Consider the following 14175-nt stretch of genomic DNA (forward strand, 5'->3'; position numbering starts at 1 on the left):
GATAAAGAAAATATGGTATATATAATCTACGGAATACTATACAGCCATAATAAAGAAAATATAGTATATATGATCTACGGAATACTATACAGCCATGATAAAGAAAATATAGTATATATAATCTACGGAATACTATACAGCCACACAAAATAATGAAATCATGTCCTTTTCAGTACCATGGATGCAGCTGAAGGCCATTATCCTATGTGAACCAACACATAAACAGAAAACCAAATACCGCATGTTCTCACTTGTAAGTGGGAGCTAAGCATTGGGCACACATGGACATAAAGATGGAAATATAGACCCTGGGGACTGAATTTTTAGAATCTCTTCACATGAATATGGAACCAAAATCAAGTGGCCAGCAGCAAAGTACTTAAAAGTCTATTTTAAACACTGACATAGGTTAGTTACAAACTCGATTTCAGATATTCCATCAATAAAATCAATATTTTGACTTTCATCCAAATGATTTCACCGTCTATATTCTAATTTTTACCTCTTAACATATAGGGATAAAAACTAGGTGCTTTACACTGTCTCTTTTAAATATCAGCAAATTATTAGGTCCCTTTTGAAATCTTATATTTTATTGAAGAAAAACTGTAAGCCTATACTGAGACACTGGGTGGATACTCACATTCTCTAGCACTCGTACATGATTCTCAGGGTTAATTAGAAAGGTAAGAAGAGGGTAAAATGTTGCTGCTCCTCCTAGTATCATTCCTCCAACATTCTCGGAGCTTCCTCCACTTACATAGACACTCCCTGGGTCCTTCCTTTTACTGTCTCCATGGTGTCTCTGAGTAGCTATTTATGCCTTATTTTACCTCTCCTATTTCTCTTTGGGCAGGCTGGGTGGAGGGGTACTTGTCAAATGAATAGGCATTTTGAAACTTTAATTCTTTCTGGGCTGAGGAAGAAAATGTACAATGTTGATGGAGTTAAAATCATCATTAAAGAAGGGGATGGTGGACAAGTTTTGAAAGGCTTCTAAACCACCTCTTTTTGCATTTTATAACAGTCATCTGTTCTTACTACATAAAACAAAGATCACAATCTAGCAGCATCTGGGAAAAATTGGGCCTACATATAAGTTTTAAAACATTTGAATTAGCTGCTGAAAGTTAGAAATTGAGAGATCTCATATAAGTTTTAGACTTCTGATGTCTCATAGACAATGGAAAAAAACTGACAATATATGTTCCTAGTTCAAAGCCTTTCTCCACCACTTAGCAGTTAGAAAACCTTGAAGCAAGTTATATAACTGTTGGGGACCTCAATTTCCTTGCAAGATAGGAATAAATATATTTACTTACCTCCTGTGGTGGTTGTGAAAATTAAATGGGTTAATATACGTAACTCCCCCGCACATTTTCTGACTTTTAGTGAAATCTCAGTATGAACATTAGTATCATTAATATTATTTTTCAATAAATTACAAATAACATACAGGCAAAAAATGCAAAAATTATGATGTTAAATACCAAGATTATCTCATTGTTTATTGTAAAGCAGTGTACTTGTCGATTTTTAAAGTGTTGTCTCTATTCCGATCTATTTTGAGCATTTTTAAAACTTGCTATCATCTTTTTTCATCATTAACTATCAATTGATTTTGTTCCCTTAAAAGTTGTACAGATTATATTTGGATTATTCAGGAATCCATAAGCTCTGAACAAAATACCTTTTGGCCTGCTTAGTGTGGGAGAACATATAGACTTTTCTAGTTTCAGAGATACTGAGAGACACTCCACATCACCTCAGTGTAAATAAGTGGTTCAAATCTCTGCTGTGAATATAGGCAGCTTTGGCTAAAATCCTGTTTTGTTTTGTTTTCTTTTTTGTTTTACAATAACTTAGTAACTTAGCTGGTAAATTTTTATTACTGTAAGCCTGCCATATGTAGTATCAAACACATTGACATGTTTGACCAATCCTAATATGATATTTAGAACATGAACCAAAGAAGAGTCTGCAGTCTCAGAAATAAAAATGTATTGGTGACCATTACGTGTCTGACCCTGAATTGGGCAGTAGAACATAGAGGCCCAAGAAAACCTTAAAAAGCTTACTTTGTTTTCCACAAATCCCATTCCGGCTGTGTTTTTCTGGTGTGAGAGCTTGACTTTTTCTGCCAAATTAAAATTGAAATTGTAATTTGACATATTCAGCTTGTAATTTTTCTTGTAGGAATGAATAATATCCACTGAGTAAAGTCAGCTATGATGCCCAGGCTTGTTTATAACCACCAGTGATTTCACTGAAACACAGCTGCAAGATTAAAAACACAATCATATTTAGAGTTTTTCAACATTTTCACATCTTTTATCTCATCCAATTTTTAAATCAACTCCCTAAGCCTGTAAATGAAGTTAATTAGTTAACATAGACTAGGTTATTCTCTGCTAACGAACAACCTTTAAAAGTCAATGGCTTAAAAAAAAAAAAAAAAAAAGCTAATTTCTTGCCCACACAATTTCTTGTTTCCTAAAATTCCAGGTGACTCATAAATCCTGACTTTTTTTGTGTGTTATAATGCTACCATCTCAACATGTGGTCTCTAAACTGGTCATGAGGAAGTGAGTTAGAGCAGTACTCTGCGATAGAAATAGAATGCTACCACAGATGGAAGCTGCTTTGTATGAAAAAGACAGTGTGGTGTTATGGATCAAAGTGTAAGGACCTGGGTTCTGGGCTCAGCTTCCCTTTACCAACAGTGGGCTTTGGCCACTATTTGAGAGTCATTAGCCCTAGTAGCCTCTTTAGTAAATTGGAAATAGCAATAGTTGCTTTGCATTTAAAGAGATAGTGTCTTAAGTGCTCTTTGAAAATTATAAAATGGTAAACAAAAATTAATTACTTTATGACCACCTCTCATCCATCAATATATCCTTTTCTTTGGATTCTTGAGTCTCTTACATTCTGCACTATTCTTTTTTCATGTGGCTGTTGTTGGATAGCTGACCCTTGCGGTATGGATGAGTCTTCGTACATATGAACAACCTGAATGAGGTACAGGTTTTCGGCTTATTGTCTTAATTTAAAATCATTCAAATCCCAGTTCTGCTGCCATTTATGTAACTTTGGACTAGTGACAATATATATAGCTCTTAAATTCTTCTCTGTGAAACAGATGGCTTAGATGGCTTTTAAATCACTTTCCAAATCTAATATTCACTCATTATTTTAAGAATTATCTTTTCTGGAACTATTATATGCCAGGAGGTCATCTCAGCTGGTGGATGTAATGGCCAAAAATCCTGAGGCAGTATTTAAGAGAGGATCTTAACAGGAATTATATACATAATTAGTGTCAATTTAAATATACACACACAGACAAACACAGAAACACGTACATAGGAGACACATAAAATCACTTCATATATTGTTTCACGTGTGATGGGAGTCAATGAAAAAATGTCCTCTCGTTCTTACTCCTGCCCTCCCACTGTCCTTTTTACTACTCTGCGGGAACTATCAATGTAGACATGCTCTGGCACATCAGCCGTCATCTTAAATCCAGAAATGGTGCGTTACCTGTCTAAAAGGCACCAGATGAGACTCTTTGCCAAGCCCTCACTCTCTATATCACTGCTTCATCCTTCATCATCTTATAGAGACAGATTCACAATTCTCAGGAGTTCCACAGACTGAAAGCATTGCTATTATTTACATTTAGTCTCTTCCTACCTGCTCTGAAAAAAATAATAACGGTGTGTAGTCAAACAGAAGGGAAACAAAAATTTGCATGCTCTATCAATCTTCCTGTCTCCTTATACTGTGAGATTTATAAGAGCAGAAGGCAGTAGTAGAAAGATCACCAGAAAGGAAGCTGGAAGACTGGTTTCTAGGTTAAAGGAAATGATTTAAGAAGTGCTTTGAGTGAAAAGTCCTACATACATTTTAGGCACCCTCATTCTTATTTTATTATTAAATATAATAATATTTATATATATAAATATATATTATAATACATTATATGTGTTAAAATATATTATTAGATATAACATTATTATGTATAATGTAATACATTAGATATTACATTATTATACATTATATTATTATAATTGATACATAGTTTTGTATTAAAATATAACCAATATCATGCTAACATAGTACTATTTCATTCTTCTTATTATAATGTGGGTTTCTTTGCCACGACATGTATATGTACTTCAGAGTGGCCTTTAGGCCCTCAGTTTAACTTCCTTTAGAATGGTAGGTTTTAACGACACATTATTACCAGTCTAATATTCAGCCCAAAAACGTCCGTTTATTTAAAAACATAATTTCCTTTTAATTTTGGTTAACACATTGTATCCAGTACTAATAATAGGACTATCTAGTGGCACTAGAGAGAAGGGAAAGTACAACTAATAGAATACTAATTGAAGTACACATTAATGGGAAATTATTGTGCTAAACAAGATGGGTAAAAGGCATATTTTTTGTTGTTATTTGAATTTTGAACCTCATCCTTGATATCAAAAATTACTTTTCACACTCTTTGCCCTTGATAGTGTAGCTTTTCCCATGGGGCAAAATCTAACCCTGTTTCCAATGTGGGTACAGTGCTTCCAGACATCACACCTGGAAGCCAGAATCAGAGATCATCGCCCTCCCCCCATTCTCTCAAAAGACTCATTTTCTGATGAGACAAAAATCGTTCTCAGAAGTGTCCTCAGTGGATTTTCTCTTGGGTTGCGTGCTGGAATTATGTGACCACTAGTCATTGGCTAGGGAGGAAAAATATCAGGAATGTTCTAATCCAATTAAAATTCACATTTCGGTTTGGGGAGAACAAACGCTCCTGAAGCCAAGCCTGGCTGATAAACATTGGGGCTAGAGTAATAAAGAAAGCAGGCAATCAAAGGTGTCAGCAACACTTCCTCCTACATCCCGCTCCCCCCATCCCCCGCCCCCCACCTGGCTCCCTCTGTCCACCTTTCCCGCCCCCCAACCCCAGGCTCTCAGACCATTCTTTCACCTGTCTTGTTCAAGTCATTGCACGTCTATTTCTAAAAAAATAAATAAATAAATGGAGTCACAACTCATCTACTTGAACTGTCCAAACACGATTTGGGAAGGGAAAAACTTAGCAGAGCAAATGGAAATATACATAGACACATGCACACATCTAATCCATGTAAATGCATATGGAGGCATATACCAATTAGACAGGTATGAAATTTATAAATTAGCTATAAATATTGAAATAATATACCTATCAATAGTTGGCGTAGAAAATGAATATCCCATATTATCATAGAAATATTTTAAAAATAATTATTGTCATTACATAACTCTATTTGAGTGAGAGTATACATATTCACTGAATTGCATATCATACAGGTAACATATATGTGAATATATATACACACACAAACACACATATGTGTATATATACACACACAAACACACATGTGTATGGGATGTGAGAGTCAGAGAAAAAAATGCTTTTTGGTTTTCTTTAAGCTCTAGTCAGTTCTTCCAGTGGAATATTTTTTCTGCTTACTTCTCATTGCAACTTCAAAACTATTTCTTCACTAGCTATAAAAAAAAAAGCTCCTTTTAAGTTTCTGTCATTAAATTTTATCACCCATTTTTCTCTTCTTTTTTATTGCTGTCATCAACTTCTCACTAGTCAGTAACCCTTATTCATTGAAGTCTTTAGCATCTGGCTGACTGTCTTTCTCTACCAATAACTCCTGCTTACGTTATTGGTGGCCTTAACCACAACCATGATGATATAATCCAATACCCTGGACTATATTTTCTAGACATTCCAGCTCCAGTGACCTTGTCTATTCTCATTCCCATTTTCTCATGTGCACTCACATAGTCTTACACTGGATTCTGTTCCATCGGTAACTGCTCAGCCTCTAAGATATCTATTTTAAGTATCCCATTCTCCAACAATCATCTTGTTCTAAATAAGAAACCATGCTTTCTAAATAAGTTTATTTTGTCCTTTCCCAGAAAACTGTTTCACATATTTGTCTCCCCACTAAAAACATCAGCATTCTCTATGCCCACACACAATGGTAATCAATGGCCACAGCTAACATTGCATGATGGCTGTAAGCATGACTTTATCTTCCTGTCATCAAGATTCTGGCTTATATCCATCTGTACTCATGTTCTCATTCTTCCATCCTGTTAAAACATATGGACTTTCTCTTTTTTTCTATTACTGACCTTTCTACTCTCCCCTAATCAATTTGTTCATAAGTAAAATTATTCATTATCTTCTTTGTATTCTGCATTATTTATATGTTATTCTAAAAAAACATCTTCCTCCACTGTCCACTTTTACAGTTTCCTCCCTTTGCTTGGCACTTCATTTACCCCAAACTGCTAGTCTGGTGGGTTGAGCCTAACCCTCATACCTGAATACCTGAGCCTTTTATTTCTTTGCCTTGTCAGGCTGTTTGCTGCAATTGCCTATTTACTATTATCCCTAAGCCTCTACTATCTCAAGACACCTAATGATACCCCAGTGACTTCCCTGAGGTTTAAAAATACTCCCCACTTTTTCCATTGCACAGCAGACACCCAAGATCCTCATCAGATTCAGGGTCCAATACTCCCATTATTATAATAAAACTTCTCTCTTGCTTGGTGTTTGACTGCCGTTAGGACTAAAATTACCAAGTGTTAGTGTACCTTCAGGTTCAGTAGAACCTTTACTGGTTTAACATTTACCCCCACACCCAACTTCTTGGAACACAGTAATCTAACCTATCAGAACCTAAAGTTGTGGGGAACTAATCACACATTCACTTGACTTCTTGGTTTTCAGATCTACATATTCTACCTAATAGGGACACAGAACCATAAGTTAGCCACAATTTCAGTGGTTCTACTGTATCCTGGAAGAGCACATGCCAAACACACAACATGCCATTCCAAAGCTAGCATCTTAATCAAGACATTAATAGGCCTCTGCATTATTCTTTTAGGTGAGCTATTTTTGGATATTATGGTAATATAGGTTAGAATCAGTGGATCATAGGGTATTAGAACAATTGTTTCAAATGGTTGCTGAGAAAATGAGTGTGGGGGAATTATATATGGTGGTCCATGGTATTAATTCAGTCATTTATGAATAACTTATAGTAATTCTAACAAAGATCAGGCAGGAAGGAAAGAATCAATTAATATTTGGAGTATTTGTTAAGTCTAGTAGAGATTTAATGCAGTCTCCTCCAGAATGAAAGGAATCCAATAAACTTAACTTGTATCATGTGTCCAGTTGCTCTACTCAAGGGATGGCTCCTTGCTCTTTGCTGACAGATTGGCATTTAGCAGCAGCTGCTGGATCAGCTTTGATAAAAAGAATCCCACGCTCCATCCCGACACTATGGTTACTCCTTTCTTGGGTTTATTGCTCAAGTTAATGACAGTGGTTGGCTATAATCCACTGGGTAGGTCATCTCCTTCTTCTGATTGACATTTTTTTTCTCTGATGTGGATACTCTAGTTGGCAATGATGTGAGTATCCAAAATCTGCATGCTTTGTCCTCACTCCTTTAGATTCATGTTCCAAACATGAGTGTTTGAAACTGCCTTCTTCCAGATCCCTGACCAACCAGAGAAGCTATTCACCATAGACCAGGAATCCATATATATTGTTACTTCAAGCCACTCCTCCATCCTTAAAAACTGAGCAGCTGGATGCTCTGCCTGTACACCCACCTACACACTCCCATTGGAAAGATTTGTCCTTACCTTTGTCCTTGGAGCTATGCTAGGCAGAGATATGCTGAAGCAGAGATCCATTTTTGGCTTCTGTCAAATCAATGAACCAGGCCTGAATTTTTCTTCTATCAGCCCATTGCAAGGAACTGTGGTATGAGGTGAAGGACAGGCATCTGTGAAACAGGTGGGTATTATAAGCATCAGGACCATCTGCTAAGTCCCAATTTCAAATACACCATTTTCAGTACATAAGGATGGTGTGTGCTGAACCAAACTTATGACTTGGTCAGCCTGAAAACACCAGGCTTATGATAGACAGCTGTGTTTTCTCAGTCACTTGATTTCTTATGGTCAGGCACAGAGTCTCTACCAGAGCCTTGTGGCATGACATGGGCTGCATTTCAAGTATCCAATGCAGATCAGTAGTCTGTGTTGTGATTCTCCTCCTGAAGCTTGTGAGAGCTCCAGTAGAGCACCTTTAGCTACCAGGCATATCTGTAGCACCAGCAGAACTTGCAGTTATTTCTCCTGAGCTCCAGAGCAGCTTTCACTGCAGCCTCAGAATCCCAAGCTTAATGGATACTCCCACTTTATCTCCCTGAGTAGCTGGGATTACAGGCCAGCGCCAACACACCTGGCTGATTTTTTGTATTTTTTGTAGATAAGTGGTTTTGCCATGTTGTCCATGCTGGCTTCAAACTCCAGGGTTCAAACAATCTACCTGCCTCAGCCTCCCAAAGTGCTGGAATTACAGATGTGAATCACCTCACCAGGCCAGTTGCCCAACTTTGTTAGTCCTGGAAACTGAATCCTAATAACAAACAGGATTTTTTTAGGCAATGTGGGGTGTGAGACAGCAGATAAGTGGGTAGAGAAAATGGCATGAGCAAAGACAGGGAAGTAAATGAATAGATGTTGAGTTCTGTGAGGTTGAAAGAGTTTGCTATGCTGAGAACTGGTATGTGAGAAGATTTAGAGAAGTAAGTGGATAAGATGAGTTCAACTGTAAACAGAAAACAGTAACAGAAAGAAGGTCAGTATGGTTATAACCTGGCTGATACAAGCTCAGCACCAACCACGAGTGAGTTCTGTAAAGTTTGCATATTCTGGATTCATCTGAGTTCACATGGATTTCTAGGATGGTGAGGCAGCAATTCTGAGACAAACACAAGAGAAATTGAGTGTCTAGGTCTGCATAACCATTCTGTGAAAAAGGCTCTCACTCATAGGGTAAACTTGGATTAAACTGGATTAAACAGAAGTAAGCAGTTCCAGGTGACATTGCTTTCTGCTCAGATCTTTACTATGCAAAAGTATTTATGAACTCTGAAAAGGAGCTGTTGTAACCAGCACCCCTGTAAATATACCCTACAAATTTCCATTATTTTATTTTAATTGGAGCAACAATTTACAGATCTTCTTACACTCTTGTTCTGAGGACTGATTTGGAAAGTAGTGGTTTGGTGAAATTGTGGGTTGGGTTGACTTTGTGATCCCAGAATATCTGAGACTAGTCTCAGTCAACTTAGAAAGATCATTTTGCCAAGGTTAAGGATATGACTGTGACACAGCCTCAGAAGATGCTGATGACATGTGCCCAAGGTGGCCAGGGCATAGCTTGGTTTTATACATTTCAGGGAGACAGGATACATCAATCAATAAGTGTCTTGACCAAAAGAGTCAAACTCTGTAAAATATCTGATGAGATTTATTCTGAGCCAAATATAAATGACCATGGCCCATGACACAGCCCTGAGGGGGTCCTGAGAGCATGTGCCCAGGGTGGTCAGGGTGCAGCTTGGTTTTATCCATTTTAGAGAGGCATGAGATATTAATCTAATACATTGAAGAAATACATTAGTTTGGTCCAGAAAGGCGGAACAACTCAAAGCAGGGGGTTCCAGGCTATAGGGTAATTTAAATATTTTCTGATTGACAATTGGTTGAGTTTGTCTAAAGACCTGGGATCATTAGAAAGGGAATGTTCAGGTTAAGATAAAGATTGTGAGACCAAAGTTCTTTTGAAGTCTTACACTTACAGACAATAGATGACAAATGTTTCTTATTCAGACCTTAGTTAATCTCTTTAGGATTGGGAGGGTCTAGAAGAAAAATGTCTAGCTATCTTAAAAAAGATTCTTTAAAGGTACAAAATTTCCCCCACAAAGAACAGCTGTGCAGGGACATTTCAAAATATGGCAAAGAAACATGTTTTAGGGTAAAATATTTTTATCTTCTTTGTCTCGTAATGTTATGCCAGAGTCAGGATATATAGGGTTAAATAAAACCTATCTGATGAGAATTTATGATTTATAGGGCATAATTCCCCAGGCCCCTTACATAGGAATTTGGGCAAAATTAAAAAAAAAAAATCAGAGTTTAGTCCTCACATGTAAGACATACATTGGTTTGGTTTAGAAAGACAACTTGGAGCAGGGAAGGGGCTTCCAGATCGTAGGTAGATAAGAGACAAATGGTTGCATTCATTTGAGTTTCTGATTAGCCTTTCACTGAATACAGAGTTTATAGGCATAGTCACTTGTGCCTTAGTCTGGCTGAGTGAAACAGTAGGATAAAGAAAGCAATCAGATATGCACGTGTCTCACTTAACCAAAGGGATGACTTGGAGTTTTGTTTCTCCTTTGTCCACAAGGAATTTCCTTGTGGGCAAATTATGGGGTAGGTATGTAGCTTTTTTTGTCTTCATAGCTATCTTATTTAGGAATAGAATGAGAGTCAGATATGCACATCAGTACCCAGCTTGACTTTTCCCTTTGCTTTAGTGATTTTGGGCTCCTGAGATTTATTTTCCTTCCGCATTTCTCCCCTTTTCTTTTTAAAATCTTCCAGAGAAAGCATTTTAGAAGTAAATGAGTCCCTGGTCTCAGATTTTTTCTGATCTCTCGTGGCCAGGATGGTTTATTCTAATACATGTAGGTCCTATGTTAGCAGGAAAGCTCAATTTTAGCAGGTGGTGAAGTCTCACATCCTACAAGAGGGAGGGAGAAGAACAATAACAAACAAAAAATGAAGAACAATACTGGAAAATCAATATACGTCATGTTAGATATGAGTTCTAAATTTATCTTCAAAGAATCAATATGTCAGTATGTTCAATTCTTTGCCTTCTACTTTTAAACTTCCTCGTAAAGCAAACTTTTTCTATTTCTTGCTCCACCCTGACTCATTCCGATTACCTACCCCACCCTGACTCATTCCAATTACCTGCTCATTGTCTACCCTGACTCATTCCGATTTCCTGCTCTGCCATAACCATTTTTCCTGCCAAACCACTCACCCCCCAATCACTCGCTTTAAATTAGTCAATTGGAATTAGTTTAGCCTGTAGAGTCTAACACTAGCCAATAGGGGAACAACACAGCAGCAGGGGCCACATGCATCAGGGATAAGAACCCCTTCCCCTCCGTTGTCCAAGTGTGCGCTCACCATTGCTCCATCTGTAAGGGTGTACCCTTCTATAGAAGTACATTACCTTGCTGGGAATTAAAAAGAAAATTTTATATTTGAGTGCTATTTCTTTTGCAGCACCAAATCTTTATTTGTAATAATTTGGGTGCTCGCCCGTGATTACATTCCCCTCTGGGGGTGGTCTCTAGTTCTCTCTCAGGAGGAGGCATGCCCCACCCACTTGTGGCTGCCTCAGGGCTGAGAAATCAGGACCCACTTAGTGCGAGGAATAACCCAAGCTCTCAGCAACACAGAAAGAAACAGGCCAGCAAACTAGCTTAAATGATCCTCACATACTGTGGTGACAACTCTGTGCACAGACCAAGGAAGGAGAAGCTGCAGGAGCCCATACTTGGTGGTCAAATTCTGGAGGGCTAAATGTGTGCGCGCATCAATGATCACAAACAGCCCTACTTGCGGTGTTGTTCATGTGGATGGTGACAAGTCCTACTGCTGGACGGAGTCAGTGGGTCCTCTCCACCGTTCTGTAGCTACCTCATTTGGCTTAGAAGGGATCCTGCCATGGGATTTATACCAGCATGCCAACACTAAGAGGGGCCTAATTCTCCCTTGGGGGATCAGCCAGGGATGACAACATGAGTGGGAAGTGTGCAAGGGACCTTAAGAGGGGGAAAGGGAGGAAACAGGTCAACCTCCCAGAGCAGCAAAACAAGACACCCCCTGTTTTGAGGGGTTGAGCCTTCTGGGACAGGCAAGCAGAGACATTCCTAGTTTGAGGGGTTGAGCCTTCCAGGGTAGGCAAGGCGAGACAACCCTGGTTTGAGGGGTTGAGACTTCTGCAAATTTCAGGGGGTTGAACCTCACACACATCTCCCATAGTAAGAAAAATATTCAGAACTCCCCTCTCCTTTCTTCTTGGGTAAGGGGAAAGAGAGGAGCATAAGCATAAGTGCAGCATAGGCGGCTGGCAGAGGCAGGGAAAGACCAGCAAAGAGGAAAGAAACTGTGAGAGGAAGTCAGAGAGAAAGAGAGAAAAAGACAGTCAAAGAGAGAGAAAGAGAGAGACAGTCACAGAGAGAGAGAAAAGAGAGATAGAGGTAGTAAAGAAAAAAGAGTGTATCCTATTCCTTTAAAAGCCAGGGTAAATTTAAAACCCGTAATTAATAATGAAAGGTTTTCTTTGTGACCCTGTAACACTCCAATACCACCTTGTTGTCAGTGTAAACAAGGGCGTAGCCCAAAAGCACTGAAGCCACTGACAACCCATAGCCTTCCTAGTCAAAATTCCTTAAGCCAGTAACCCATGGATGGTACAAATGCAATCAATCTGTAGTGGCAACTGCTTTGCTAACAGAAGAAAGTAGAAAAATAACTTTTAGAGGAAACCTCATTGTGAGCACACCTCATCAGGTCAGGTCAGAACTATCCTGTGTCCAAAAAAAAAAAAAAAAAAAGCAAAAATGTAGCTTACTGACTCAAGAACCTTGAAGTATGAGGCTATTCTGTTAGAAAAAGGTGATTTAACATTAACCACTGAAAATTCCCTTAACCCAGCAGGTTTCCTAACAAGAGATCTAAATCTTAATTACCGTACAAAGGTCCAGCCAGACCTAGGAGGAATTCCCTTCAGGACAGGTTCCTCCGGGGTGATTGAGGGAAAAAGACACAATGGGTATTCAGTAAGTGATAAGGAAACTCTTGTAGAAGCAGAATTAGGAAAAGGAAAATTGCATAATAATTGGTCTGCTCCAACGTGTGAGCTGTTTCCACTCAGCCAAGCCTTAATGTACTTACAGAACCAGGAAGGAACCATCTATACAAATTCTCAGTTAATTTGGACTAAACAAGGTCTTATTAACAGCAAAGGATAATTAAAATCCCAAATTTACAAGGTTTTCAACACAAGTAAAGTTTGCTAAAAGTTAACAGTGTAACATGTATTATCCTAACTTCTAATCTTATGGCCTTAGGCAGTCTAGTCCACAGACAGGAAGGAAGTTTGCTTTGGAAAAGAATGGTTATCATCTTTAGGGAAAAAAAGGCGGGGGGAAGAATTTATGTAAAAAGGAATGTTATATGGTAAATTCTTGTCCTAAAATAAATTAACTGGTTGTTTAAAGAAAGGGATGTTTGCAACAAGTCAGAAAGTTGAGGTATGTTGAAGAATTGTCTGTAAAAGTTGTGGAAAAAAAATGTTATAAAAGGGAATTTATGCAAGATATGTTGTATAATTTAAAAGTAATGGCCGGGCGTGGTGGCTCATGCCTGTAATCCCAGCACTTTGGGAGGCCGAGGCAGGGGCAGATCACGAGGTCAGGAGATCGAGACCATCCTGGCTAACACGGTGAAACCCCATGTCTACTAAAAATAAAAAATAAAAAATTAGCCAGGTGTGGTGGCGGGTGCCTGTAGTCCCAGCTACTCAGGAGGCTGAGGCAGGAGAATGGCGTGAACCCGGGACGCGGAGCTTGCAGTGAGCCGAGATTGCACCACTGCACTCCAGCCTGGGTGACAGAGCGAGACTCCATCACAAAAAATAAATAAATAAATAAAATAAAATAAAATTAGGCCTCCTGAATGTAAAACTATTGAAGAAACAGTTTATGTGCAAAGTGCGTAAGGAAAGTAAAATATACCTTTGGTAAAAGGACTATGAGGAGTCATAAGAATGTGGATTTTTACCTACATTTAAAGGTTAAAAAATATTTTGTTTTAAAGGTTTAAGCAAGTTTTGAAATGTTAATTGTAAAGGAAATTCTGTGTGTAAACATATTGGCTAAGTTTAAAGGGGTATCATCCAGTTTTTCTGTGAACTGGACATTAAAATAAAAGCACAACAGGTTTTTCTTAAAGCACTAGCCTGCTCTATAACAAAAATTATAAAAGGCTAAAAAGAGTCTATAAAAATCTTACCTTATGGTCAAACATTAAAAATTTGATAAATATGTCTACAAAGTTTTATTAAAATTAAGTTTTAACATACTAATATAAAGGTGAAAGCTCATCTGATATAAACATTATCCAGGAAGCATTGTCAAA

Source organism: Hylobates moloch, unplaced genomic scaffold (genome assembly GCF_009828535.3).
Source record: "Hylobates moloch isolate HMO894 unplaced genomic scaffold, HMol_V3 SCAFFOLD_17, whole genome shotgun sequence".
NCBI lineage: Eukaryota > Metazoa > Chordata > Mammalia > Primates > Hylobatidae > Hylobates > Hylobates moloch.